General features: G+C 40.0%; 1 pseudogene; it reads left to right on the forward strand.

Moving 5' to 3' along the window:
- The first annotated feature begins 2,949 nt into the window (after positions 1-2,949).
- On the forward strand, positions 2,950-4,213 carry LOC147885428 (ADP/ATP translocase 3, mitochondrial-like; annotated as a pseudogene).
- The last annotated feature ends 2,111 nt before the right edge of the window (positions 4,214-6,324 follow it).

The raw sequence follows: 6,324 nt of genomic DNA on the forward strand, positions 1-6,324 counted from the left end.
ATTGTTTCTTTATTTTGATTTTCTAAATCCATATTCAATTTTCTTTTTCTTGGTCATTTTTTGAACAAGTAGCACGTCCTGTCAATGATGGGTTAGAGACCCATTAGAGACCCGCTCCACTGGGTCTCAATTTCAAGAAATTAAATTTCAAGTTTCAAGATCCCATCCATCGTAGGAACCACTTAGCTTGGCTCTATTCTATGATTACAATTGATAAGCAGTCATATAATGTTGATCAAGGGGCAAAGTATTGTCACAAAAACCCCCCTGCCCCCCCTTCACTCAAACTCTCTCTCGAACATACCAAAACTGATTCAATTTGACTCCATTTCCTAACAATTTATAGTATGCTATGTGGGTACATTGGCAATAATGCCTTTTTGATCATATCATCTCTTCTCTATATATATTTAGAGATAAGGTTGAGAAGGTAGATGAAGATGTAGATGATGATCCATTTATTTTCTAAGCATGTTGTATTTAGGTACTTTTCCCTAGGGATATTTTCCAAAAATGAATGCAATAAATCATGTGTGTTGTGTCAATAAAGGTTCTCTACCTTGGATAGTCCTCCTAAAATGGTGTATGGGTTTTCTATGGTGTGTGGCTCCATGTCCCTCATTAGTTCATGGAGCAAGCAGGAGGGGGATGTACTATGGGAGCCATGTATTGGCTTTGATAGATCCATTTATCAGGCTTGGCATGTGAATTCTAGGATGTTGATGCATTGATCTACTAGATCTCTGAGTTGTCCATACATCCATGCATGATGAGCCTCTGAGCCATGCTCTAAGTCTATACCATGCTCACTTGCCTTTGAGTTAGCATGGGAGCCATGTCTAGTTCTAGACTGTCATTGCATAGTTCGATGACTATCATTGTCATGTTGTTGGTCCCAGTCCAATAGTCACTCACCTTTCCTCCACGGGGGGTGTTAGGAAATGGAGTCAAGTTGAGTCAGTTTTGGTATGTTCTACTGAGTCCTAGTGTGAGTTTTATAGTACTAGATGTCTAGGAGTGCCACGCGTCATATTGGGAGTTATCCCATATACATTTGAAACTAAGCATGTGTATTCCTATCATATGAAGGCATTGTACTTTCACTTGTCAAATCAATCAAGCCTTAAGCCTCTTCGATTATGTAAGTACTTTCCTTTGGTTGTTCATTTCTTTCTACCATTTCATTTCCTTTTGCTTTCCATTTCCATTTCATTATGGTTGCTATCTAGCCTAGCCTAGCATGCCTCCTATCTAGTGCCATCACAAATCCACTATACCATTCAAAAAAACTCAAGGGAAAAATCTACAATCTACCACAAACCATCATGTGTTGGGGAAGGAAATCCCTCCAATATTTTGGCTATCCAAATCCTTGTCTATGTCATGAATTCCTTCTTTATTCACATGGAATTGGGCAAATGGCCTCTCAATATGGGTCATGTTCATTAGTCTACAAGGGCAAAAAGGATGTAGTTCTCAATGCTTAAGGAGAAAATCTTGTGCTAATGGAGCAAGCTCCTTCAATTGGAGATCTTTTTACCATCCACCTATTTGACAATATTTTATATAGTATCCAACATTTATCACATGTAGTATTGTTTTAAATTTTCCATGGAGTGAAATTTTTTTCACTCCATTCAAACATATCTCATGTCCATATAATTAGCAACTCCTTAACAGTAGAATGTACAACACCAAAATAATCAAACTCTATATCCATTCTCTCACAAATGTTGTATCTTAACCAAATGTGATTGACCCTGAATTCCTACCATTGTGGACACTATAACCAACGTTTATATGATTGATTAGGTTGTAGTTTTAATGATCTTGTAGGCATTGCTTTGCATGATGATTTACCTAGAGCACCATCTAATTGGTGTAAAGCTTATATTTGATGGAGGCTAGCATCTTGTTCATCATGGTCTCATTCTTGTCATAACAATTGTAGCAAGAGATGTGTCCACCTTCCAGTAGAATTACCATTGACAATTGCCTTGATTGATTTGCTTGAACGTCTACAACCTGGGCTGAAAACTAAGAGACCTTTTGATCCTCTCCCAAAGTTTTAAGTGTCTTTTGGGATAACCTTTGCAAGGCCTCTTGTAGCTCTCTTCAACTAAGCTTTCATTTGGATGACCATCTAGTAGAGAGTGTAGATATGGAGTGACATTCTCATTATATAGTGTGCACGAATGATCCTCATAATGTTGTTGATTAACAAGTTGCACATGGAGCATCTCATATCACTTATATCTTCATAAGCCCAACATTTTTAAGCATGTGAGTATGAGATACTTTGTTGAACATACCAAACAACCTGCACACATGAAAAAAATCAATTTTTAGACATTCATCCCAAATCTCACCTTGAGGAGGCTCGCATGGATAGGAGGCAGGGATTGGACCCCCCACACACTCGATGCTCATACAAACAACACTTGGCAGTCTTTGGTTGGTTGCACGTGTCTGCCCCTATAGTGGCATTAGATCCTGCTTCAGCAGGTGTCATGCACGACTCGCATTTTCTTTGTGCAAGACTTGTTTATGGTGCGGGTTTGTTGTTGCAACTCATGGTAGTAGCTTGCTTTTGTTTGGTTGGACTATGCAGTAGCATCTGACTGTTCAGTTGATGGCTGCATGACTATTTACCTCTTGGTGGACTTTGATGACCTTGAAGACTTAAATGTGGATGTACTTGGGAATTCATTTTTGGCATTGTAGGAAAAAGATTTGACTTGATTTGTAAACAAAATTCAGCAAGCTCATTCAAGCTATCATTGATGAATCCTTGCTTGCTTGGAAGGATAAGTACCTTCGTTATAAGTTTCTAAAGAAAAATCTCAATTTAGGAGTGGTGAGAATTTGTAACTTGTTACTAAGGCTAAACTTTTTGAAAGGCAACAAGTTCCTGAGATTTTTCATGGTAGAGCCCATGATGGGCATTCAATGGAAGGGGAAAGGAAGGAAGTTCTAGAGATTGTTCATGGTGGCAGAATCCATGATGGAGATTTAATGGAAGGAGAAAGCAATCGCAAGTCGAGTAGCAAGAGAAAATTGATTACACTTTTATGATGATAGAATGAATTAGGATACACACCTATGCCTTGGATTCAATAGGAACATTCAAGCTAAATTGTGCTTAATAAATTGCATTTGCCTTTTGACAAAAGCAATCATCGTAGAGGATATTTGTTGCCTGTAGAAAGACATCAGCCACCACAAATGTTCATACCGAACTTCTTCATAGCAGGAATATCAACTCAGTGTCCAATATTACATTGGCTCCCATTAAAAGAGGCAAGCTTTTAATTCAAAATCAAGGAGAGATAATGAAGATGGTCAAGCTCATAGAGCCATACAAAGGGATTGGTCATTGCTTCTCCAAGATTGCTAAGAAGGAGGGCATTCTTTCTTTGTGGAGAGGCGATCTCACTAACTTCATCCGCCGATACTTCCCCACATAGATAAGAGCAATAGATCATACCATTTTGTTCTCACACATCCGTATTCTACACAATCGATCAACATCCTACTCTTTCTCCTCCATCAATCTATGTACAACTTGATATGTGAAGCTAGCTCCATCTTTGTTGCATAAGCTATCAATTTTGCATTCAAGGACTACTTCCATGCCCTCTTCAACTTCCAAAAAGACACAGATGGATATTGGAAATGGTCTGTAAGGAATTTGGCCACTGCCAAAGTTGCAAGGGTGGATTCATCCCTATTTATTTATTCACTAGACTACGTGCATCCACAGATGCGAGACAAATGCCAAGACGTGCATCCACAGATGCGAGACAAATCCCTATCTCCTTATTCACTGGACTACATGCATGTATAGATGTGAGACATGGCACCAATGTCCGAGCAACCAATGCAATACCAATTCAATGGCCTATTTGATGTGTACAATAAAAATCTCAAATTCGATGGCATTATAGGTCTCTATCGTGGCTTTAATGCATCATCGTGTAGGCATTGCCCTTTACAAAGGTCTCTACCTTGGAATTTATAACTCTCTCAAGCTAGTTGTTTGAGTTGGATCTCTTGAGGTATAGCAACAAATCCATGGTGCTTCTTTATAGAGGTCGTGAAAGCTGAATGGGATATAGTTAAATTGATTCATAGCGATTGGCTCAACTATTTGTAGGGAAACTTTGTGGCAAGTTTCATGTTGGGATGGGCAGTAACAATCTTCGAGAAGTGAGAAAGCCCATGCTGAGATGCTGATGGCAAGAAGCCCATTAAAGGTGGAGAAAGAAAATCTCATGCCAGGGATATAAAATACAATCCTTGAGAATTTTGAACTGTGAAGCATGCATGGCAATGTTGGGAGAAAGAGAAGGCAACACGTGGCACATCTCCTAGCTTCCCCTCCACTCCATCTCCTACCACATGGCATAGAATAGAAGATAAGATTCAAGGTTTTTTGTTGAAACATTTATAGGATCTGTAGGTGATTGGAGGAGCAAGAGTAACTTTGTTGGATTCTATTGAGGTCAAGCATGCAATCCTTGCACACCAAACAATATTGGGGATGACATCAAAGTATACACAACTTGTATACTTTCTATACTTTCCAATCGAGAGAGCTCATGGAAGGAGTTGCTCCTCCACACCAACAGAAGTTCCTTTGCTTTGCCTTCCTCAAAATAATCAATGTTGATGAGTAGAAGATTAGGGGCAATGAAGAGAATGAAGGTGGTGGTTTTCAAGTATTGCATGGTTTCTTTTGAGGTGATGTATAAGAGAAAAAATAGATGTTGCTACTCTAAATCCATATTACAATTGCATTCCATCTTTGCAAAATACTTCTCCCTACTCCCTTTTATTCAAAACTAAAATTAATTAATATCGATTGCACCCCATAAACTATGGAAGCTAAAGAAATCCCCTCTCATCGAATTGAAAAATTTAATGTAAGCTTGTTGTGCCGAATTAATCGGGCTCCTTCATCTCCCTCAAACTCTCCCTACCCCTTGTATGCCATCCCTTGGCCCTATCCCACCTCCTTCTACCCCTCTCTCACTTCCCTCCTCTCTTGGCTCTCCTCCCTCCAATCTTGGCTATCCTCCTCTCTTGACTCTTGGACTCTTTCTCTTCTTCTTGCCTTAGCTTCATTGGTAGCTTTCGCCAAGTTGCCCTCAACCAATGCCTTGTTGTTGCTTGCATTGTTCCTCTTGCTTGCTCCCTCCTCAATTGCTAGAAAATCCATTGCACCCAAAACCCCTTTCCCATGCATGATCAGTTCCTCCTCTCTGAATTTTGTCTGCAACCTCCCAGTACCCGGGCCTATCACTCCACCTTTGATAGGCTCATTTTTGGTTGCATCACTGTCTTCTCCCGCAATGATTTGGCCTATGGCCAATAGAGCTCACACCTTCCTATGGATCTAGATCAGTGCTTCTTTTTCATCTTCCACCAAAACCTATAGGATGATGTCAAGGATACCCTTCTCCAATTAAGCTTGGTCTCAATCTGTTTGCCAAGCTCTCAACCTAGAAACACTCCTCTTACCCTCCTTGGACTGGTGTCTTCTATAGACTTCTCCTTCCCCATCCCAATCTACATCTCATTCTCTGAGCTAACTTCTTCCTCCATGATCCCATCTCTCCCTCCTCCCCTCCCTTTGGTTCCTCAACCTCTCCTTCAATTCTTTCTCTGGCCCTCTAGCCCAATACTCTTTAATTACACTCCTTTGTACACCCTCTACCTCTCTCAAAATTGTCTTGCTAGTAATATCCCCTGCTAGCTCAAGACACTCCAAATACTTTGGGTCTCGTTCCTTGGTGAAAATGGATTGTTGGTTATTGACCCAATTGCTTTGGCTCAAATAAGATTCATATACACATCATTTTTAAGAAAACCTGTAAAGATATCTTTGCATAATGTACGCACAGATGCTAACCAACTCCTAATTTGTAAACATACCTCAGCCTTGAGGAAGCTTGCTAATCCTCTCTTAAGAAACATCTTGCCTCAACTCGACCTGCTCAAGTGACTGGAATTGCTTTATATGTAGGCAAACACAGTGAAGGGTGTTATTCTAATGGCCTTGACAAACTGCTGTTCTCTTACAAAGCTTGATCTCACCTCGAACCAACTATTTTGAATGATCCTAGTGCAACTTGGTAGTCTGAATAGACTGGAGATGCTGCATATCTAGGGCAATAATCTCACGGTAAACCCTGGATGCCCCTAGCAAATTGGTCTGCTCTCAAAGACCTTCAACCCAAGTTGAATCAGCTCTTTAGAAGTCTCTCAACTCAGAAATCTAAAGAGAGTGGAGATGATTTTTCTCTTAAGTAATATGTTCAC

Source organism: Dipteris shenzhenensis, chromosome 25 (assembly GCF_047967505.1).
Source record: "Dipteris shenzhenensis isolate YYH24624 ecotype China chromosome 25, Dip_SZ_1.0, whole genome shotgun sequence".
NCBI lineage: Eukaryota > Viridiplantae > Streptophyta > Polypodiopsida > Gleicheniales > Dipteridaceae > Dipteris > Dipteris shenzhenensis.